This window comes from Rousettus aegyptiacus, unplaced genomic scaffold (assembly GCF_014176215.1).
Source record: "Rousettus aegyptiacus isolate mRouAeg1 unplaced genomic scaffold, mRouAeg1.p scaffold_m13_p_11, whole genome shotgun sequence".
Taxonomy (NCBI): Eukaryota; Metazoa; Chordata; class Mammalia; order Chiroptera; family Pteropodidae; genus Rousettus; species Rousettus aegyptiacus.
The window spans coordinates 17,486,120-17,511,211 of NW_023416286.1; the positions used below are offsets into that span (position 1 = coordinate 17,486,120).

The following is a 25,092-nucleotide window of genomic DNA, read 5'->3' on the forward strand; positions in this document are numbered from 1 at the left end:
GATTTGGTGGTAGGAGTTAAGGCTACTCCGAGGTAGGTGACAGAGGAGGTACAGAACTGAGCCTTAGAAGGTGAAACCTAATATCCCTTAAACCGTAGGAAGTTTAGGAGGATCGCTATATTGTGTTGGGACTGTTCAAATGAAGGGCTACAAAGGAGCAGGTCGCCTACATATTGTAGGAGTGTGCTCGGTTGCAAGGGACAGGAAGTCAGGTCAGTGGCTAAAGCCTGGCCAAATAGATGTGGGCTATCCTAAACCCCTGAAGGAAGACTGTCCAGGTTAACTGTCCAGAGGCACAGGTGTCTGGGTCTTCCCAGGTAAAGGCAAAGAGGAAGTACGAGTCAGGGTGGAGAGGGATGGTAAAGAATGCATCTTTTAGATATAATACTGTGAAGTGAGTTGTGGAAGGGGTGATATGGGAAAGGAGAGTATATGGATTGGGGACTACTGGGTAGAGTGGTACAACCGCCTCGTTAATAAGGCAGAGGTCTTAACCAACCGGTAGGCCCCAGAGGGCTTACAGACAGGTAAGATTGGAGTATTACAGGGTGAACTAGTAGGGATGAGGATCCCCTGACAGAGAAGTTTGGTAATGATAGGTTTAAGGCTCCTACAATGAGTCTTAGAAATAGGAAATTGCGGGCGAGCTGGATAGTGAGAAGGGTCTTTGAGGCAAATACAGATAGGAGTGTGATGAGTAGCAATAACAAGGGTAGATGTGTCCCAGACAGAGGGATCTGCAGGGACAGAAAGGGTAGGGAGAGGAGGAGTAGAATCTGGTGCTAGGAGAGGTAGCAGGAGCGGAGAGACCTGTATTCGTGGCCTTATATATAAAGAGGCACCTAACTTGTGTAGGAGCTAAGAGGGGAGCTGGGCATGAGGAAATGACTAAGAAGGAGTGTGAGAAGGGGAAGCCATCCAGGGAATATGAGAGAGGAAGGGTTTCAGGTGGGCATGAGGCTGTGCCCCATAACTGAGATAGGTGAGCGGACTGTAGGACCCGCGTGAGATGGCAAAACAGAGAAGGTAGCCACCGTGTCCACCAGGAAGGAGACGGACTTACCCGCTACCTGGAGCCTTACCCCTGGGCTCGGCGAGTGAAAGAGGTCCTCGAGTCTAGGCCTCGTCGGTCATCTGCTAACCCGAGAAGTTCCAGTTGCCTGACTGGATGATCCCCCGCGTGGAAGCGCTGACGATTTCCAGTGGCGCATCTGCCTGCAGATCAGGCAGGGCTTCGTGGGAGCCCATGGGTTAGGGCGCTGACGGGCCCAGTGGCCTTCATGGCCACATTTGAAGCATTCCCCAGAGGGGGTTTATTTTAGGTTGACCCCAGCTCCTGGGCGGAGTGCCACCTGCTAGTGGAGATGAGCCTGGCAGCGAGTTTCAGCCTTCTCCTCTAGGGCATTGAAAACTTTAAAGGCCATTTTCACCAAATCCTGTATAGGGGTTTAAGGGCCATCCTCAGCCTTCTTTAATTTTTTTCTGATATCTGGGGCCGATTGGGTAATAAAATGGGTGGCTAGTACCGTTGCACCCTCTGGGGAAGTTGGATCTAGACAGGTATTAAGGGCCTTGGTGAGGCGATTAAGAAAGAGAGCTGGGTTTTTGTCGGCCCCCTGGTTTACCTCCCGAAATTTATCACAGTTAACTACCTTGTTGGAGACAGTTTGCATGCCGTTAAGGATGCATTGTAGCATTAAGTCACGTCGCTGGCGGCCAACTTGCCCAGCTTGGTATTTCCATCCCAGGTCAGTTCCCGGGACGGCCTGAGGTCCAATGGGTATGGTGGCATCTGTGAGGTGAGTTTGGTCAGCACAGGCCCTGGCAGTGGTGAGGATGCGATCTTTCTCTTCAGGTGTGATGGTAGAGGACTGGATGACAAACACATCGTGCCAGGTTAGATCATAGGCCTGAGTAAGATAGCGAAATTCTTTGATGTAATTAGTGGCGTTAAAAGAAAAAGATTCTAACCGCTTTTTTATTTGAGAGAGATCCTGTAAAGAGAAAGGAATGTGGATTCGGACCACCTTCAACCCTGGCAGCTTCTCGAAGAGGGCAGAGGAGATCAGAGTTGGGGGCAGGGGCAGAGCGAGAGTGGGTATGAGCTGAGATAGGGGATGGAGCAGGTGGAGATGGAGGAGGAAGAGAAGAGTATATCAGGTGAGTGGTGGAGTCCGCTGAGACAGGCAACAGAGGAGGAGCTGAGGGACTAGGGTAGGGAGACGGCAGGGTAGGCCGGAGTGGAGGGGGAGAAAGGGTTTCTGGAGGATGGTTGAGAAGAGAGGCAGATGAGTCAGTTGCAACTTCGCCTTCTGTGTCAGGGGTCGGTGAGGTGGAAGGCTTAGGGCCAGCCTCCCAAGCTAAGAGGACCAGAGCAGTGGAGCATTGAGAGCAGAGGGAGGGACAGGAGCGTAGATCCCAAAAGGCTTGCACATATGGGATTTCAGCTCACTTTCTTGTCCTATGACAGTAAGTGTCTAGATCTGTCAGAGTTTGGAAGTTAAAAGTGCCTTCAGCAGGCCACTTAGATTGACTGTTTAATGTATTTCTAGGCCAGGAGACAGTGGAGTAAAAGATTAATCTTTTACGTTTTAAATCTTGACCAAGGCCTAGATGGCTAAAATTTGTTAAGAGACACCCAAGTGGAGTTTTGGGGTCTGGTTTCCAATGAGAAGTTCCCATGGTCTCAGCCACCCAGACAGGTGAAACCAGAGATCAGGCGTCCCCGAGACTGATTTAACCCAATGGCAGAAAGGACCATAGAAAGTTAGAGACGTCTCTCGTAACTTACCAAGTCAGGAGTCGAATATGATGGGGGGTGACCCTGACACTGCCATGATTACAGACAGGGGTCCTGGCAGGCCAGGCCCGGAGAGGGTGGGGAGACCAAAAGGGAACTTACCCTATCCAACAGTAGGAGGTGGCAGCGAAGGTCCTGGAAGAAGAGGGAGAAGAGGCCCCTCAAGGCTGGGAGGCCGAGGGACACAATCTCCTCCTGGGTTTCAGAACCAGATGTAAGGCAAATGCATGACATGCTGAGAGAAGTTTTAAAAGCAAGACTTTATTGGGAGAGGGCTCCTGAGCGAGGTTCACTAGTCCCAAGAGGAGAGGGGCCAGAGAAGTTGCGTCCTGGGACGGGAGGGCGTAATTTTTATGAGGTTATGTGGTGATAGGGTATAGAATGGGGAGTGTCAGTTGAGCATCTGGGTTGGGGTAGTGGCGCCAGGGCTTTAAGGTGGGCCCTTATCAGTTGGTTGTCGGGCTTTAGGGTGGGCCTTTATCACTTGGGCGTCAGGATTCCGATGTCAGGCTGGGAGGTCTGGATTCCAATAGCAGGCTGGGAAGTCTCCAGGTAGACATTCGGCTAGCCCTCCCCCACCAACCTAACACTAACCCATTGCCATTCTCATTCACTGAGACTCAGGGAGTTAGGGACTACATCCAAGGTCAAGTCCTCATTAGACCTGCTGCCTAGACTCCCACTCCCATGGCACACTTCTCCTGCCCGGAGAAAGAAAATGCATAGCCAGAAGGCTCTTAGAACAATGACATCCACACATGAAAGGTCCTCACATGTGATCCACAGTTCTAACCACAGATGGGAAAACTTAATGCTTTAAGAAACCATCTTGACCTATTTTTTAAAAAAACATTTTGGACTTCGGCAAAAACTTTTGTGATTTGAAAATACGATTTTTAACCTTAATGCAAACCCTTGTGTATTTTCAAGAAAAATTTAAGTTGAAAAACATGTCTTTCTAGTTAAATGGAACTCTTTGCTATATACAAAGAGGAAGAAGGAAAGTACTGAGACTACTGCTGGCTTATTCCCAGATAGATTTGGGAAAAGCCATTGGATAGGTGGATTATCTGTAAAGGAGAAGGTGGGTTGGGTGTTAGAAGAGTAGGAAAAGGGATGGGAATGTTGGCCAGGGTAATGGTAAGAGGAGGCATATAAGAGTGCTGAGCAACGGAGAGAGTATGCTGGGTTGGGGACCTCAAAGTTTAACAGCACCCAGGAGGTCAGCAGGGCCAAGCCACCTGATTCTAGGCCACAGGACAGGAGTGAGGAGAGTATTAGCTGTCAGGCTGTTTGTGGACTATTCTTTTGGGGGTTTCTTCGATAAGACAGTGGGTCCCTTAAAGTCAGGAATCCCACTGTACTGATCTTTATATCACTAAGGCCTAACATAATGCTTAACACAGAGTAGCTGCTGGAAAATGCTTAGAAAATATATGATAAACAAGAAAATAATGCGTTTTTAACCCAAACAACCAAACACTAGCATATCTAGACAGCAGACCTTAATGATTAAGATTACTTGTCAATATTTACAGACTACACCCCAAAGTGGTAAAATAATTGTTTGACTTGATGAAATTAAAAAAAATCTATTGGTTGAAGTAGTACAGAAAACATATAAAAATAAATATGAAAAGTTAATGAAACTCTATTCAACTTAGTCTAGTCAGATCAGTTCCAATAGCTGAACCAGTAGCTCTGGGTAGACTAAGAATAAGACCCTCTTTCTCTTTTCACTCACTTTTCCTTCCTTCAGTTACCACTGCTGGACTCCTTTCCTTTTCTTTGTTTTTTGTTTGTTTGTTTGTTTGTTTGTTTAATTTACAAAAGCATTAAATATGCTATGGGCTGAATTTTCACTCTGAATCTTATGAATGATTAATTCCTTTGTACTAAAAGCCTTGCAGGTAGAGTAAGTGCTATGTTTTATGAGGCTGAAGTCCAGCCTCCAGGCAGTAGATCCTTGCCTCCAAGCCCATCTTGGCTAAACGAGAGAAAAAACAAACCTCGGTTTGGGAATAGTATACAGTCTCTCACCATCCTCAAAATTTGGCAAACTATTATGAAGATGCACTTCCCTATCAAAGCAGGTCACAGTAGGAAGAGATGTGAAGATTTTCTTCATTTTGTAAATGAAGAATCACAGCCTGTTAAGGTGGTGTGTGACTTGTCCAAGGCCACGAGGCAGGCAAACCAAGGCTAAGACTCAGATTCCTTCAGTGTTTTCCATTTCGTATCCATCTCATACTCTTAGGCATTGGAGACAAGGCAGTCCACTGCTGGCACCAAGCAGAAGCTCAAATGCACTGCAAATGGGGAAGTTAAGAATTGTGTTAAACAGACTTGGACTTATGTAAATCAGGTCCGCCCAGTCCATCCCTGTTGTAGATATTAGTGCTGCTTGATAAATGTTTCCAGGTCTTCTCCTTTGTTAGGTCTGTGGTAAGATGACCTTCTGCTTCCTTGTTGATGAGGAGGAAAAGTAGGATCATATAATAGTTTTAGTCAGTAGGTTACAAGTAGAAATGATGTTTGTCTCTTCTATACCAAAGCATTTAATTTCTGATGTGGAACCCTCAAAAGTTTTTATTTTCTTCTGGTATGGCAACCAGCAGCATTTGAGATGGTGGTTCTTCCTTCAGTTTGGGTTCCTAAGTGATCATGATGAGCAGATCTGCCTCTATATGATGACATATGACACGACTGAGTGAGAAGTAAGCTACTTAGAATTTGGAGGTTATTTGTTACTGCAGCAAAACTTAACATATCCTGATTGCTAGAACCTCCAATATTATTTCCAAGGCATTCAACACTTTCTCTCCCTCTCTCTTCCCTAACACTATATCAACTTTCCCTCCAATGTACTTTTGCTCTATTAAGGTAGTCCTTTAAGTTTTTGTTGTAGTTGCTTTTTTTTTTTTTTTCACCAAAGCTCACCAGTGGGAGAACAGAAAGAGGAGTTGTTATATCATGTGCTTCCATTGCCCCTTCAATGGTTTCTTCTTGATAATTCAGATTATTGGAAGGATCTCATTCTGACATCACCTTGGAGACTCAGGGATAAAGAAATAAGGCATACATTCAAAAAAAGCAAAAAATAATTTTAGAATATAAATTAATAAATAAGACATAATAAGAGATTAAAGTTTTGAAATTATTTTGAGAAAGAATATATTGAGGGTGATAGTGACAATTATCATGTACAGTAGAATTTTGTTAGTTTTGTATCGGTTTGTTTTAAAGAATGTAAGATTCAAAGTTATTTCTTCAATAAGTGATGGGCTACATGCCACCCCAACTTTCGTTATTAAACATATCAATTGACCACTGTAATTCATAATTTAATAATTTCTTTTGAAAATTTTATATTTTGTAGACAGAAGTATAGTACACCCTCAGTGAATAAGACTTGGAAGACAGAGAGAAACACAAAGAAATAAGTTCTAAAATTTCTTAGAATTTTGCCACCCAGAAAATAGCCATTTGTCATTTTGTTACATGATTTTGTAGACTTTTAAACATGTGTTTATATGTGTATGTATCTGTGTATATGTGTGTCTGTATGTGTGTGTATGTGTATATGTATATGTATATGTATATAATTGTGCCCTCTTCAAATTTATATGTTGAAGTCCTAACCCTCAATGTGATGGCATTTAGATATGGGGCCTTTGGATAGTGATAATGTTTAGATGAGGTCAAGACGGTGATACCCCCATGATGGCATTAGTGCTTTATAAGAGAAGACACCAGAGAGTTTGTTCTCTTTCTCTCTTTCATGTGAGAACATAGCAAGCAGATGGTTGTCTGCAAGTAAAGAAGATGACCCTAACTACAACATGTGTTGGCATTCTAAGAAATTAAATTTCTGTTGTTTGAACCACTGCATCTATAGCATTTTGTTAAGACAGTCCAAGCCAACTATCTCTATATCTATCTATCTATCTATCTATCTATCTATCTAATCACTGACTTTCATTTAAAGCTAGTGAAAGACGGTATGTTATACATGGTAGCTAGAAGATACAGAGGTTGAGAGTATTTGTTGTTGATGGCATTTTTAAATGCGTATATTAATGTATGTTGAGAAGTATTATTAAAGTCTAATTATTAAATAAGATGTTTTTTTCAATCAGGTTTCACTTGTTTAATATGAATTTAATAAGAATTCATCAGAAATATGGAAATTCTATGACCTAATATTTCTACTTGCAGAAATTTAATCCATAAAAACAGATGTACATTATAATATTTATAACAGATGTTAATTATAGGTTAACAGAAACTTCATTATTCTGAAAATTAGAAACATACTAACACCCAATAGAAAATTACTTAAGAAGATTTGATACACTCATTGATACAATGGAATATTATACAGTCTTAAAATTATATTGCAAATGGACATAAGTAAAACTGAAATCTGTAAAATTTAGAGTTCCTGTCTTTGGCATTCCATTACTTAAAAAGGGCTTCTCTGTCCTGGTGTATGCAATTGTTTGCCTATTTTTCCTAGTTGTTTTAGTTTTTAGAGAGTTACTATTCTTCACCTTAAAAAATTCCTGTGTTAAACTAAGTAGGTTTCACTATATAGAGAAAGCTGTGACCAGCTCTTATCCCTATCTATTAAGAATGAATGAGAGAATAGTCTGATAAGTTTAGAGGATGCATTTAGGGTAAATATGGGAATATAAATTATTTTATGAATTTGTTAAGTTAAATTAGTTAATAATTTATTATAAAATTGACCAAAAAACAACAAAACTTTCTAATAATCTGAAATAGTGTAAACTCATAAAAATAACAATGTGTATTTTTACAAAAGCTTGCCTGCTGCATTTTAGCGGTATTCTCACACACATCATCACAAGTCCTGGCATTTGGTTCCCACAAGTCCTGAGACCTCAGGCTGCAGGAGACCTGACTCATGCAAAAGATCTTTCCAGCCCAATTTTTCCCTGACTTAGTCATTAGGTTTGTAAAAGTCCCATTTTTAATGATCTTACTAAGTTTGGCTGACTTATAAAGAAGGAAAGGAAGAAAAGAAAACAGAAAACATAGAAATATATTTAAGGCTAACACTTTGAATGGTGCCTACTGCACAAAGTGAGAACAAGAAGAATTTAGTTTTCTGGTCTGCTTGTTCTAGCATGCTTCTCTAGGTTTGTCATCAGCTCTGAGGGAACACAGAGAATATAAAAGATATTTTAATTCAAGTGACTATATTTAATTCATTCCATTCTCCTTACGGAACTGTCTGCTTTAAAGTTGCGTGTCTAATGTAAAACAGTTCTGACTTGCTAACTAAGCCATTTATTAATTCCTATTAACATTGAACAACAGTAGCAGATTCACCCAGTCATTGTGACACATGGAAACCCATAAGCATGACTCAAATCTGACATGGTTGCACCTAGATCTGCAAATATAACAGAGATTTTAAAAGAGTTGTTCTCTTTTCAAACTTGGACTCAAATAATCATCTATGCATGAAAGCTGCTATATTATTCTTCAAACTTGCCAACTCAGAACTCTCTTTTATCTAGTTTACGTACCTATAAAAGTTACCCCAATAAGAAAGAGTTTCTTAAGTTTTGGTAATTGAAAACCTCAACATTTAACTCTGTAGTTAAATGTTGAAGAAGAGTTTTCATCTCTGCCAACTGAAAATGACTCAAGAGTTTAAGACTTTGGTTCCACGTAAGTAAATCTTTGCTATCGGAAATGTCATCTGTTGTAACAAATCATTTAAATTACCAAAAATGTAACATAAAGCTGGCTAGTGTCCTGATAGTCTGGTTTATTATACAGGGACTTTCCAAAAGTAATTATTCATTGTAATGGATTATAATCTGGTTCTCTGCAACTAAAATGACAGTATCTTTCACATTGGAAGTAATATTTCAGATTTTTTTTGAAACGTAATTGTTTTTGATATATTTAAAAGCATATTTAAAAAATTATTTGTTATTACCAAGAATCAAAATAAAGATTCACCAGCTTGGTGCTGAGATCTAGTGTTTCCACAGTTTATTTCCAAGTGGTATGGTCTGGGCATTCCCAGGTATATATGTTTATTCCTGTTTCCTTTTACTCAGTTCTTAAATGGGAAGCACTCATGGCAGGAACAGCAAAGCTTCTTAAGTTTGTCCCAATTATTGCTCTCAGTTCTTCTTCTCCCTTTTCAACCCTGGAAATTTTCATTCAGGTTAGCAGTGGTTCCTTCTTTATATTCACAGTAGGATAAGTCTTTGAGCTATCTTCTAATCAAAGTCATTTACGGGAAAATTCATATCCAATTAAGTTATTAAGTTTCTTTGCTGTTATCTGGAATTATAGCAAGCCTAGTGGTAACACACACTATCTCACACTGGTCACAGCACTTTATAAATAAAAATGGGAAGCATATTCTGACTTAAGAAATGGAGAGTAAAAGATGAAGTTTTTTAAATCAAGGGTCCATGGAGGGAAAAGCAGTAAAAGAAACCCTTGGTGTCAAACAGAATCACTAATTCAAAGAACAGACAATCCCATAAGGAAAATGTCTGAGGTTTTAAATAGCCTTTAAATGGGGGCTTCATTTCATTGGCATCTCACTAGTTAGTAGATTCCCTTCTTTAGCTAATCGCTTCCTTATTCTTTTTGTCACCAGAATGGGAGCCTGCAGTCTGCACTGGACTCTACATTCAATCAGTTGCCAAGATGTAGAGCCTCCATCTTTGGGTTTATTCCTTTCCTATGCATTTCTTTCTTTCAGTTTTTATGGTCCCCAAATGATCACACTGTCCTAAAGTCTTTCTTTGGAAAAAGTACCTCCATGTTATATTTTTGGTTGAATTTATTTACTAATTATTTATTCTCAAGAAACAATCTAAAATTAACCATTTCCAAAAGTACCTTTTACCTAAAGCACATTGATATATTTACATCAGTACTTCTCCAATTTTAATGTTCATATAAATTACCTAGGGATGATGTGAAACCAGAGATTTTGATTCAGTAGGTCTTGCAGCAGGGCCTGCAGTTCTGTATTGGGAACAAATTCCAATTTGATGCTGATGATGCTGTTCGGCAATCAAATTTTGAGCAGCATGATTCTAAATTGTTCCATAACCATTTCGACAATGCCAACAATGTCTTAACAATAGTGGTGATTTCTGCACAGAATAGTTCTTTCCAATTTTGTTTTGTTTTCATTTTGCCTGCTTTCTAAGTGTCATTCTGGGCATTTGATTTTTAACAGAGTAGCAGAATTACTACAACTACAATAAAACAAAAAAGGAGACAATATCTGGCTGCTTTGGGCATTCCTGTTAGCAGGAATTGCAGTCTTTCAGGGGTCTTCATTTTTTAATAGCTATGCTATCATTCTCAGTTTTGGCATTAGGGCTAGGTATTACAGCATTCCATAAAGAGTTCTGATTTATAGACTCACTGTTCCTCACCGTAAAATGAAGAGAAATAATAAATTTGAAAAAAGAAGTTCCATAGTCTAGCTAATGAGATTTCAAGCTTTTTCTATTTAATGAGCATTTAATTCCATGAAGATCAGAATGACTCCAATTTGTAAAATATACTTAATATTCTGGAAACATCAGCAACTGCAAAGCAGGTTACATGATATAATGAGTGTAGTCACCTTTCTCCAGACCTGTTTGTTTCCTTGCCCTCCCTGGCCTGTTTCTAGCTCCACTTACCTTTTCCTAGTTTACCAGATGATTCATCAACTTTCTGGCATCTCCACTTGCCATCTGTGTCCAAAATCCCAGTAAAATCCAATAAACTTTCAATACCTAGCATCCCATTAGCTATATTCTTGTATACAGTTAATTCACTGAGAGTTGATAGTCATGATAATGACCTCAAGAAAAAGGGCACTACCACTTTCTGAACAACTACTCTGTGCCAAGTTCTGTGCCAGTTGCATCAGCTAAGTCACCTCATTTAATCCTGAAGCATTAAAGATCCTAAAAAGTCCTTTTTATGTTAGGACTGTGTTCAGTTTATTACGAATAAACATATTTTCTTTCTTCAATTTCTCAAATTATTATTACATTTTATTTGCTTGAATGCGTACTATATACATATGGAATTAATTCAAAATATACTAAAGGAATAGAGTTAAAACTGAGTCTTTCTCCTCCCTATCACTCTCATCAAATCTCTACCTAAAGGCAAGTATTGTTACCATTTTCTGATGTAGCTTTCCAGAAATAGTCCATTAAGCATGGGTTATTAAACAATGGACCATTAATAGCATACTAAGTAATCTCAGATTTCTTTAAAAATTTATTACCTGTTATGGAATACAGAGAACAGAGACAACAGGAAAATCTCATTTTAATATTTTGTTACATATACATATCAGTAGAGTTGCCTTCCTTTTCAGATTTAACATTCTTAAAGCGTGTTCAGTGGATTAGGGTTGCCCTGATAGAGAGAGATGATAGGAGAGAGAGAGTTGAGATCCAAAAACAGAATTCTTCACCAGAATGAGATGAGAGAAAAGTTAGGAAAAAATTAAGTTGCCAAAATCATGAGTTTGTGTAGAGGAAATAGCCCGGGACTTTAGGCTTGGTGGGATTCATGGTAGAGGCAATGGCATGAGGAGAGGAGTTAGTGTTTGGTGGTTCTGGATGCGGAATGGCTCAGAGTAAATATGATACTTGTATCTTCAATAGTATCTGAAAGAATGGAATGAACTGGAACTATGTAGCTAATGTGTAAAATAATTGACCCTTTTCTTTCTGGAATTTATGATTTTGTAGTTTGAATTTCTAACAGAGAATGGGGATGATGGAAGCAGGGGATGGAGCAGAAGTTCTATGATGGAACTCATGGTCTGTGTGTGGGTGGAGGGCAAGACTGGCAGGACCCACTGCCCACTATCAAAGGCCACATGCTGGGTAGATTCTGGTTGTGTTCACATCTGCAGATTGGTGTGTATCTGAAGAGGGAGGTAACTTCTTCACAGTTTCTGGTCCATGTAGCTGCCCTTATAGATCATCTCGAAGCCATGATTGTGCAGCCTCTAATAATCTAGCCCAGCTTCCTTTGTTTGGCCAGTCAATATCTCTTCATCACTGCCTACCATGTGAAGGAATTGTGAGCTCATGGATAGAATCTTCCTGACAAGAGCTCACTTATTCCATAAGTAAGGGCAACAATAGTTAGTTTCTAGAATTCTGTTTGTTTTCCATAGTCATTTCAAGAAGAAAACAACAAATATAAAAAATATATATTAATATATAGAAAAATCAGTTGTGAGGGTAGTTGTTTTAGCTGAAATGCCTCAAAATTAGGACCATTCTATTCATATTTATATTTCTCATTTAATTACCTATAATAGACAGCAAGAAATGCTTATGTCCCATATCCCCAGTACCCAGTGCCGTTCCTGACATACAATGTAGTGTCTAATTAATATTTGTTGAATCGATGAATCTGGAAAAATATAAACCAAGCATTTGAAATATTACACTGCATTTCTTTCAACTTCAACTCCACACGAATGAGTGAAGGTCACTGGAAGAGTGTGAGGGCCATTGTGAATTTCACATTTCAACCACCAGTGCCAAATTCTTAGTGCCAGAGGGACGAGGTGGGGTGTTGAACCACTTCTTATTACCACTTTGTTGACCTCAGTTGCCTCTGTATTATTCTTCAATTGCTTTGTCTCTGTGGATCTCTGACTCCTTACTACCTTCAATTTGAACACCCTGCAAATCATCCTGCTTTCTTTACCCTCTCTCACCATAAAATAATCCTGTCATCTTGCTCTAGTCAGAGCCGCTTACATTAAGAAGATTGTGGCGAACCCTCTTTCTACCGTTGTTGCTCTTCAGGAAAAATATGTTCTGTATAAGTGTATGTTACAGACACTTTTCAGAATGTATTTAGCCTGACTTTCTCCTGTCTTCAAACATTCTGCTAAGCTAGTTACCTTTGCATTGGAGTGGAATTACATTCAAGAAGATAGAGATTCTGAATTTCTTCCTTTGACCAGATGGAAATCATTACATTAGAATGCTGATGACTGCAAAATCTTGGACATATTGTTTTCACAATTAGGAAATGGCAAACACAAAGTTCTTCAGTGCAAAGCCAGCATGCAAGTTCAGCTTCCATTCGCTGCTATAAATTTTGTACTTGTTGCTGCCAGTAAACACCAACTGTTCAAGTGAAATAGTAAATCCAAATGTGCCTGTTGGATGAGAGTTAAAAAATTATATGCTGCATAAATGCTGATGTGAAAGGATTTTCAACATACTAAACCAGGGAAAGAAAAGGAACAGAGAGAGTTGAACTGAATGTAGTTCTCACTTCAACTTTTTAGTTGAAAGCACAAAAAATTCCCTGAGGAAATGTTGATTTGATGTAGTGTTTAAACATCAAGGAGAAAATGAATACAAAATTATTGGCCTTAGGGTGGGCATACTTTAAGCATTTATAGAGGTTCCTAGAAAAGACATACAACAGGTTATATAAGTCAGCGGGGTGGGGGGGGGATTTTAAAGTTTATTCAGAGCTGATGGGGCACATAGCTCAAAAGTTATTTGCTAATGATCAGTCTAACAGCTAAAAGTCAAAGTCAGTAGCTAGTACAATCTGAAATACAAGGATTTAGTGACTTTCTATCTCACAGATTTACTTCGAGGCGAAAAAATAGCTGTCTGCACTCACATCTCCTTATGGTTTAATGTGCCGCTGAAATTATGATTCAAGGAGATAGTTTCATAAATGATTTCCCGAAGTTTAACTTTGGATTACCTAAATTTATAAAGGGCTTCTCTTCTTCTTACCCCCATTGTTTTTCTGTGATGCTAAAGAAAAAGTATGAACCTTGGAGTTAGCTGATCGGAACCCTGGGTCCCAGTCTGATTCTTATACCCTCTCAATCTGCTTTCCCATGTAAGTACTAATGCTCACCCCACTGGACTGCTGTAAGGATTAGATGAGATAATACATGTTAAATGCCTTGCAGAACCTTGTACATAAATGGTACTTAATCGTAATATTAATTTCACTCCCAGATTAGACTTTGCAAACAAGGAATTTGATAAAGAGAACATTCAAGTCAATTCTTTAGCACGATAAGGCTCCAGGCCAAGAACTAAGCAATAAAGATGTTCCAAACCAGAATATTTCAGCATCTGCAGAAGACTAGGGCTTATCTTTATGGCTAAAATAAGCAGTTTATGTAAAGCAGTATTTCTTTTTTTAAATTCTCCTTTATTTTCTTATAGAAGGAAAGCATTTTCAGAATAATGGTTAAAATCTGTCTTTTGTAGATCTGAAGATGTGGGCAAGTTTCATACTGAAGTCAAGATCTGATGAAAGTGTTAGATGGATCTGTGAGGACCAGATGCTGCCGTCAAGAATAAAACAGACCTTAGTATCTTGAATGCCTTCATAGGAGCCTAAAGTTAAGTGTTTGGCTTACTTTTGACATCAAATTAATTGGTATATTTGGTTTAACTGGCCAAATTATTTTTGCTTAAATGCTCATATGTTTCAGCATTGCATTGAAATAGTCAATGTTTCAGGAGTATACACACACACACACACACACCTATACACACACACACACAGTGTTGGTTTCCTTTTAGGGTAACTTCTGAACATGTGTAATTTATCAGGGTTTGTGTGCATTTATTTCAACACACACACACACACACACACACACACACACACACAAATAATAGCAGCAGAGACACAGCTAAGCCAAGTCAAGCCTTTTGGGTGGGTTTGAGGAAACATAGGCCAACTCAGGGAAAGACAAACCCATGAGATAGAAAGTATAAAGTAGTAATAAATATCATTAGAGACATTTCCTTTGGAAAAGACATATCAATAACATCCTACATTAATAGATGAGAAGAGATACATATGTGCTCTATGTGTAACACAGTAAGTAAAACTAAAGGCTCACTCTGAATGTCTAAATCAGCTTGAATTGCAGCCTTAATGAAGGAAACAGCAGTTTTGATTCGAAGAAGCTCAGGATTCGAAATCTCAGGCATCTGATGCCTGGATCTTTTTTATACTCTTCTGGCAGAGAGATCATCCATTTACACTTGAAATGAGCAACTCACTTCATCAGAGCAGACTATTGTATCTTTGAATAATATTACTAAAAAAGGTTTTCTTATTTTGGGATCAAGGCATGTTTCTCTGTAATTTCCACTTATTGGTCCTACTTCTATCATTCAGGGTCATACCCAGGCAGGATCCCACTGGCAATTAGTCATATCAACATTAAGGCAAGGGTTACAAATTAACTCACATAGTAATTTTAAATAATTACAAATGAGCTACTGACATTTAAAAATTAGAAAATCACCTATAAAAACATATTTTTCAAGCCTCTTAAAATTTTAGAAGCTCTGGAAGCAGTGGGCACATATACCCAATTGGTGATAATTGGCTGAGTTGAGTAGCAGGTGCCGCTTTTAGATGGAGAATGTGCTCACCTGTTCACTACAGTCCTCACTCCTCCCTATCACTTTCACTGGCCCTACTTTCCTTGTTTTATAATATTTGGCTGGCCTATGAGACGTTTGTATTTGCAGTTCCTATTCTGTCCTCTGTAAGGCTTCATTGCTTCAGATTTATTCTCAGTTCCATCTTTTCCCCTTTGCAGAATGACCTTCAGGTATGTCTGAAACACAAAACTGCTGAGTGATGCTGCACAAGGGAAACTGACCTTTGATTTACCCAATCTCAGAATCAACCTTCAGTAATGTGTTGGGGTAAACATGTGTTTAGAGATTTTTCACTCTTTAGGTAAGGGTGAGTTGTGGGGGAAGGTGTTTATAAAAAATCCTAAGAGAATGTTAAGTATAGTCTCTTATGTCTGCTGGAGGCCTAATTCCAGGTAGTTGTTCTTATTTGCAGCTGTGAATTCTCATGAGGACTAGGGCATTTGGGAAACCAGTATTTATAACCATGAGCATGTTGTGTAGGTTTTTGCTCTTAGTTACCTCTATAATGTCTGCTTTCTTTCTATTAATGTAAATTTATATCCTCAGACAGTGTCTGTTGTTGTCTTACTGTCAATTGCATCATAATCCTCCATGTTCTGGAATGGGGAAGAGTGCCTGATTTTGAATTCCAGCAACTCTAGTAAGTAGCTGAATGACCTTTGGAAAGTTACTTAACATCTCTGAGTCTTAGCTTCTCCATTTGGGAAATGAGGATAGGAATAAGCAGCTCCTATCTTATAGAAGTGTTGTGAGAAACACATGAGGTAATGTACATAAATCCATAAATCAATCCCTAGATCACATTAACCACTCAATAAATGTTAAGTATTAATTGCTACTCATATACCATTTCTCCATATTATAACAGATGGCTCCCATTGTTCCACAGCCTCACCCATGTGTCTGCAGATCAACTTCCAATTGCCAGCACTTGTGATTCTTGCTTGAGGGTTTTCTCTGACACCCAATTTTTTCTGTCCCGATACATCCATGGAAAACTGGAAGTGCTGCAGAGTTAACAGTTATCTCTACCAATGACAGTTGAGAGTTGATGGATCAACATCCCAGCTCTCTCACCCTTCATAAGGGATAACTCTCAGAGTTTACCCTATGTGGTCTACCATAGGTCCTTTAGTGGATTTAGCTTCAGTTGCTCTAGTTATCCTAACTTTTTGACAATGAACCCTTCAGTGACGGCCTTGCTGTTCCTGTTTCATTTCCGTTTCCTTGCCAATATTTCCTGGGGTCAACTCTACAATAAAAGATTTGTACTCAAAGATTTATCTCAGAATCTGCTTCCAGGGGAATGCAAGCTAACACAATTGGTATGAGAAGTGATCTAAGGAAACATGTCTTTAGGATGGATTCTGGAACCACACAAAATAGCAATAAACAAATCTCATCACTGTTGTTAATGGGTATGGTGATAAGCTCCAGCATACTGTGACTTTAATGATACATTTGGAAAGTGATAACCCTGGCGTACTGTAGTATTATTGATGGGTTTGGATGGGATATGGGTGGATTGGCTTACATAATATCACCAGCATTTTAAAGACATTTGAGCACTCACAGAGTCTGATATACTTGTAGAGGATCCCACATAACACCTCTGGGTTAATAGACTCACTTTCTAAGGAAGAGGTGCAACAATAAACGCAAAGCCATGGTTTCAATTCATCCTGTTATATATACCATGTCATCCTAAAAATTCTAGTCTGATAGAAAATTTAAATGGCTTTTTAAAAGTGTAACTAAGGTGCCAGCCTGAGGATGACACCTGCAGGACTTGAGTGTTATCATTCAAAATGTAGTACATAGAGTGAATCAATAGCCACTCAAGGTATGGTACCCCAATAGGAAGAATTCATAGGGTTGAGAACCAAGGGGCAGAAGTAGGAGTGGTTCTGAGACTTCAACGACACATTATTGATACGTAATGTAAATGGCTCTGCTTTTTGCTTCCTTAACTCCCCTTTTCCAAATACAGGTATTTTGAGATATAATATACATGTGGTAAAATTCAACTTTTTTTGGTATACAGAGCTATGAATTCTGAAAAACATATACTTACGTAAGCATCATCATAATCATGATGTAGAACATTTTCATCACTCCGAAACTTCTCATAGATCTTTATTGTCAGGCCTCTTATTCTACTCTCAGTTTCTAGCAACCCATTCCTCATTCCCCAATTTTTTCAGTTTCCAGCATGTTATTAAAGTGGAACGATAGAACATGTAGCTTTTTAAGACTGACTTTTTTCACTTAACATAATATATTTGCATTCATCCATGTTGTTGCCTTTATCATTAGTCCATTTCTTTTAATTTTCAAATCATATTCCATTGTATCAATATACCAGTGTTATTCATTCACCAGGTGGTGGTTACTTGGGTTGTTTCTAGTTTTTGGAGATTATGAATAAAGTTGCTATTAACATTCACATACAGCTTTTTGTGTGGACATATGTTTTCATTTTTCTTGGGTAAGTACCCAAATGCTAAATCATATAAGCGATATTTAATCTTATAAGGAACTTTCAAACTGTTTTCCAAAGTGGCTGTACTATTTTGTACTACTATAAGCAATGTACATAGGTATCAATTGCTCCACATTCTTATCAGTTTTTAATTTTGACAGTTTTTTAATTTTAGCTATCAAATAGATATGTATTAGTATTTTATGGTAGTTTTAATTTGCATTTCCCTAATGACTAACTATGCTGAGTATATTTTCATTTAATCATCGCCCTCCATCCATCTTCTTTGCTGAGGTATCCAAATATTTTGCCCATTTTTACTGAGTGGTTTATTCTTATTCTTATTTGTCAAATTTCTTTATATGTTCTAGATACCAGTCTTTTTATACTAAATGTGTTTTAAAATTACTTTTCCCTCGTCTGTGTGTTTCCTACTTATTTCCCTTTACGTAACAGTGCCTTGAAAAGAGCAGAATTTTATTATTATTATTTTTTCTTTCATGATTCATCATTTTTTGTACCAGCTAGGAAATTTTTGTCTTATCTATGGTTGCAAAGACATTTTTCTTATATTTCCCTAAACATTTTATATTATTAGGTTTTACATACTGGTCTATGTTTCATTTCAAATTGATTTTTGTGTACAATGCAATGTATGGGTCAAGGTTCATGATTTTACATATGAATGTTCAAATTTCAGCATAATCTGTTGAAAATGATCTTTTCTCTTTTGAATTTCTTTGCATCCTTAGTTTTTGGAGTTTATGAATAAAGTTGTCATATATTTGCATCTACATTGTATTCTGTTTTATCTCATTGGTCTGCATTCATCAATGCATACACTAATAATTCCTGCAGCTTTATAGTAAGGCTTGAAATCAACTTCGCTCTTGTTCAGAATTGTTTTCGCTGCAATTTTCTTTGCTTTCTCATATGAATTTTAGAATTATGTTGGTGATTTCTATGAAAACAACTTGCTGGGATTACATTCAATCTTACAAATCATTCGAGGAAGGATTAACATTAACAATATTGAGTCTTTCTGGCCATCTTTTGATACCAAATAATTTCTTCTTCCTTAGATTTTGAGATGAACTGCCTAAGTGACTATATTTTTTTTTCTTGGTGCAAATTAGCCTCATATTTGAATCAGTGCTGGATATGAACTATTGGCAGATAATTCATACTGACTTTATCCAATAGGACAAAAAACAGCTGCTTATGTATATTGAAATTATGGGTCTAAGTTTTACTCCTTTATTTAAATGTTTTTTTTTTTTTTTTTGTCATGTAGCATCTAAATACCCTTCTGTGATTAGGGTAATTTGCTCTACCCCTTGAAACTGGGCTCAAACATGTGACTAGCTTTTTTTCAATTACAGTTGGCATTCATACCATATTAGTTTCAGTTGTACAGCGTAATAGTTAGACATTTATATGATTTAATGAAGTGATTTCCCCTTGATATGTCTAGTACCCACCTGATACCATACATAGTTATTACAATATTATTGACTATATACCTTATGCTGTAATTTATATCCCCATGACTATTCTGTAACCGTCAATTTGAAATTCTTTATCCCTTGGCCTTTTTCATCCAGCCTCCTAACCCCCCCATCTGGCAATGTTCAGTTTGTCCTTTGTATCTATGAGTTTGTTTCTGTTTTGTTTGTTCAGTAATTTTGTTTTTAGATTCCACATATAAGTGATATCATATGGCATTTATCTTTCTTTGTCTGACTTCACTTAGCATAATATCCGCCAGGTCCACCCATGCTGTCACAAATGGTATGATTTTATTCTTTTTTTTTATATATAGCTGAGTAATATTCCATTATATATATGTACCAATTCTTCTTTATTCAATCTTCTATTGATGGCACTTAGATTGCTTCCATAGCTTGCAAATTGGTGTTTTGGATGTCTTCAGATAAATATCTAGAAGTGAAATTGCTGTGTCATAAGGTAGTTCAATTTTTAATTTTTTGAGGAATCTCCGTACTGTTTTCCATAGTGGCTGCACCAATTTGCAATCCCACCATCAGTGCACATTTTCTCCACATCCTCACTAACACTTGTTTGTTGATTTATTGATAATAGCCATTCTGACAGGTGTGAGGTAATATCTCCTTGTGGTTTTAATTTGCATTTTCTGATGAATAATGATGCTGAGCACCTTCTCATATGTCTATTGATCATCTGTCTGTCCTCTTTGAAGAAATGTCTATTCAGATCCTCTGCCAATTTTTAGATTGGGTTGTTTGTTTTTTGGTTATGAATTATATAAGTTCTTTATAAATGTTGGATATTAACCCTTTATCAGATGTGTCATTGGTGAATATCTTTTCTCATTCAGTAGATTGTCTCTTCATTTTGTTGTTGGTTTCCTTGCTAAGCAAAAGTTATAGTTTGATGTATTCTCATTTGCCTATTTTTTCTTTTGTTTCCCTTGTCCAAGGGGATATAACAAAAATATATTACTGAGAGCAACATCAGATAATTTACTGCCTATATTTTCTTCTAGGAGTTTTATAGTTTTGGGTCTTACATTTAGGTCTTTAATCCATTTTGAGTTTATTCTTGCATATGATGTCTGAAAGTCTTGTTTCATTTTTTTTTTGCATGTATCTGTCCAGTTATAATATTATTTATTGAATAGACTGTTTTTACCTTTTTATCTATTCTTGCCTCCTTCATCATAGATTAAATGACCATATAGGCATGGATTTATTTCTAGACTCTCTATCCTGTTCCATTGATCCGTGTCTGTTATTATGGCAGTACCATACTGGTTTGATTACTAGATCTTTGTAGTATAGTTTGAGCAGGTAGTGTTGTATCTCCAATATTGTTTTTTTTTTTCTCAAGATTATTCTGGCTATCCTGAGTCTTTTGTGGTTCCACGTGAATTTTAGAATTATTTGTTCTAGTTCTGTAAAAAATACCATTGGTGTTTTGATGGGGATTGCATTGAATTTATACTTTGCTTTGGAGAGTATAGGCATTTTAATGATGTTAATTCTTCCTATCCATGAGCACAATATATACTTGTGTTTATTTGTATCTTCAATTTTTTAAATTCAATTTCTTATGATTTCCTGATTATAAGTCTTCTACCTCCTTGGTTGAATTTATTCCTAGGTATATTTTTTTGATACAATTTTAAATGAGATTGTTTTCTTAATTTCTCTTTCTGATAGTTTGTTATTGGCGTATAAAAATATAACTGATTTCTGAATATTAATTTTGTATCCCACTACTTTAGTGAATTCACTTATCAGTTTTAATTTTTTTGGTGGAATCTTTAGGGTTCTCTCCATATATTATTATGTCATCTGTGAATAATGACAGTTTTACTTCTTTCTTTCCAATTTGAATGTCTTTAATTTCTTTTTCTTGTCTGATTGCTTTGGATAGTACTTCCAATAACATGTTGAATAAAAGTGGCAAAAGTAGACATTCTTGTTTGTTCCTGATCTTAAGGAAAACACTTTTAGTTCTTCCTCAATGAGTTTGATATTAGCTGTGAGTTTGTCATATCAGACGTGTATTATGTTGGGGTATGTTCCCTCTATTTCCACTTTGCTGAGAGCTTTTATTATAAATGAATACTCGATTTTATCAAATGCTTTTTCTGCATCTATTGATGTGATCATAGGATTTTTATCCTTCATTTGGTTTATGTGGTGTATCACATTAATTGATTTGTGGATATTGACTAAATTTGTATCCCAAGAATAAATTCCACTTGATAATGATGTATAATCTTTTTAATGTCTTGCCGAATTTGGTTTGATAATATTTTATTAAGAGCTTTTGCATCTATATTTGTCAGGGATATCTGACTATAATTTTTTTTGTAATGTCTATATCTGGTTTTGAAATCAGGGTAATGGTGGCCTTGTCAAATGAACTTGGGAGCTTTACCTCCTCTTCAATTTTTTTTGGAACAGTTTGAGAAGGATAGGTGTTAAATATTCTTTTAATATTTGTAAAATTCACCTGTGAAGCCATTTGGCCTACAACATTTGTTGGAAGTTTTTGATTATTGATTTAATTTCATCAGTAGTTATTGGTCTGTGCAGATTTTTTGTTTTTTCTTGACTCAGTCTTGGAAGAGTTTATGTTTCTAGGAATTTATCAAGTTCTTTCAGTTAATTCAATGTGTCGGCATATAATTACTCAAAGTATTTTCTTACAATAATTTGTATCTCCATGGTGTCAGTTGTCATATCTCTTTTATTTATGATTTTATTTACTTGGGTCTTCTCTCTTTTTTTCTTGATGAGTCTTGTTAAAGGTTTGTCAATTTCATATATCTTTTTAAAGAACCATCTCTCAATTTTATTGATTTTTTATATTGTTTTCTTAAAATTCTATTTTCTTTATTTCTGCTCTGATCTTTATTATTTCTTTCTTTCTACTCACTTTGGGCTTTGTTTGTTGTCCTTTCTCTAGTTCCTTTAGGTGTAAGGCAAGACTGTTTATTTGAGATTTTCTTGTTTCTTGAGGTAGGCCTGTATAGCTATGAATGTCCCTCTAAGAACTGCTTTGGCCGGTCCCATAGATTTTAGGTCATTGTGTTTTTATTTTCATATATCTCAAGGTCCATTTTGATCTCTTACTTGATTTCATTGTTAATTCATGTATTGTTTAGTAGCATGCTATTTATTCTCCATATGTTTGTGTGTTTTTAAGTTTTTTTTCTTGTGGTCGATTTCTAGTTTCGGACCATCGTGATCAAAGAAGATGCTTGATATTATTTATATCTTCTTAAATTTACTGAGATTTGTTTTGTGGCCTAGGATGTGGTCTATCCTGGAAAATGTTCCATGTGTACTCAAAAAAAAATGTAAATTCAGATGCTTTGGGGTGAACTGCTCAAAGAATGCTAATTAAATTCATCTGGTCTAATGGGTCATTTAAAGCCAGTATTTCTTCAATGATTTTCTGTCTGAATGAGCTATCCATTGATGTTAATGGGGTGTTTAAGTCCCCTACTATTACTGTATTACTGTCAATCTCTCCCTTTGTGTCCATCAATATTTGAATTATATATTTAGGTGCTCCTTCATTGTTGAGTAAATGTTTATGTAAATGTAAATGATTCAAAAATTATATCTTCTTGTTAGTTTAATCTCTTTGTCATTATTTGTCTTCTGTTATAGTTTGTTTTAAAGTCTATTTTGTCTGATAAAAGTATTGCTGCCCCCAATCTTTTTCCATTTCCATTTGTATAAAATATCTTTTTCATCCTTTATTTTCAGTCTGTGCGTGTCTTTCATTCTGAAGTGGGACTCTTATGGACACCATGTATGGGAGGGTCCTGTTTTCTTATTCATTCAGCCACACTATGTCTTTTCAATGGAGAATTTACTTCATGTACATTTAAAGTAATTACTGATAGATATGTAATTATTTTCATTTTATTGTTTATCTATCTATCATCTGTCTAACATTTTTTCTTCTTCTTCATAAGAGCTTGGGAGCCTTTCCTCCTCTTAATGTTACCTTTAATATTTCTTATACTACTAGTACGGTGGTGATGAACTTTACTTTTCCTTGTCTGGAAGCTCTTCATCTCTCCTTCAGTTCTAAACTGATAACCTTGTTTGATAGAGCAATCTTGGTTGTAGGTCCTTGCTTTTCATCACTTTGAATATTTTGTGCCAATCTCTTCTGATCAGCATAGTTTCTATAGAGAAATCATCTGATAGTCTTATGGGAGCTCCTTTGTAGGTTACTGCTTTTCTTTTGCTACTTTTAAAATTCTCTCTTTGTCTTAAAGCTTTAGCATTTTAATTATGATGTGTCTTGGTGTGGGGGGCCTCTTTGGAGTTATCTTGTTTGGAATTCCCTGAGCTTCCTGGATTCATATGTCTATTTTATTTACCAGGTTAGGGAAGTTTTTCATCATTATTTCTTCAACTAGATTTTAAAATCTTGCTCTCTCTCTTTTTCTTCTGGTACTCCTATGATGTGAATGTTGGTATACTTGATGTTGTCCCAGAGTTCCCTTAAACTAACCTCATTTTTTTTTTCTTTTTCTATTTTAAACAGGTGTTTTCTGCTACCTTGTCTTCCAGATTGCTGATTCGATCCTCAGCTTCATCTAACCTACTATTGGTGCTTTCGAGTGTATTCTTCATTTCAGTTATTGAATTCTTCATTTTTGGCTGGTTCTTTTCTATGGTTTTTATGTCACTTTTTATGCTTACTATTTCTTTGTTGAAATTCTCACTGAATTCATCTATATTTTCTAAGTTCACTGAGTATCCTTATCACCAGTGTTTGAATTCCGTATTTGGTAAATTGCTTGCTTCCATTTTGATTAGTTCTTTTTCTGGAGTTTGTTCATTTGGGACATGTTTCTTTGTCTTGTTATTTTGGCTACCTCCCTGTGTTTGTTTTTTATATGGTTTAGGTAGGGTTGCTATACTTCCTGGTCTTGATAGAATGGCCTTATACAGTCAGTGTCCTATGGGGCCAAGTGGCACAGTTTCCCATGTAACTTGAAACGGGTGCTCCATACCCTCAGGCTGTCTGGCTATGAGAACTGGCTGTGACCACAGCAGATGAGTTGCTGTGTGGAGGCTAACCAAATGGAGTAGGATTCAACCTAGCAGAGCTCTGGTACCTGCCAAGACTACCTTTCAGATTTGCCATTTGTGGAGCTAATCTGGTGGTGCTCTGCTGTGGTTTGAAGCTGGCCACAAGCTATTTTGGTTCTGGGGCCTCTTGGGAGGGGCTCCAGTGCAGGCCTAGGTCAGCTGCTTCCTGTGCCTGGCCTAGGGCCACCTGGTAGTAGCTACAAAGTGATCCGTAGTTGGTTGCTGCTTGACCTGGTCCTGGAGGTGCCAGGGAGCAGCGATGCTGTGAATCGAGGCCAGCTGTCATTAGAGCCATTTCTATGGCTGTTCATCAGGAGGCACAAGGCATGCTGAGGCCAGTCACTGCATGCCTGGGGGCCTGCAAACTTTTGAGAGCTTTTAGAAAAATCGGCAGCATAATCTGAGTCCTGCTGCTTATGCAGAGGCTTGCTGAAAGAGGCTTGAATGGTGTATGTGTTGGTTGGTTGGTCTCAGGGAGTCACTAGGGTGGGGTAAGCAGTGTTCCAGGGTAATGAAGATTCAGTTTTGATGACTCTGTGCCTGTCTTTGCAGGTGTGCAGAGGAAGGCTCAACTAAGGAATAATGGTGCCCTCCTGTGCCTGTAGGGTATATGGGATGAAGACTCAACATAGGATCAATGGCTGCTTCTTTAGCCTTTGCCCTGAAGCCACGTAATTCAGTTTCTCCATGTATGTCTCTGGCATCTTT

The 25,092-nt window shown here is 37.5% G+C and overlaps 1 long non-coding RNA gene across 2 annotated transcripts in view; it reads left to right on the forward strand.

The window, feature by feature from the left end:
• The window catches only part of LOC107510007, a 97,678-nt gene that overhangs the window by 63,461 nt on the left and 9,125 nt on the right, over window positions 1-25,092 (forward strand). Inside the window, exons 3-4 of one of the 2 annotated variants that reach the window (XR_001596687.2) lie at window positions 14,095-15,928; window positions 24,937-25,073. This is a non-coding gene — a long non-coding RNA (uncharacterized LOC107510007). The remainder of the gene's footprint in view (window positions 1-14,094; window positions 15,929-24,936; window positions 25,074-25,092) is intronic. The other variant, XR_001596688.2, reaches the window with a different exon arrangement.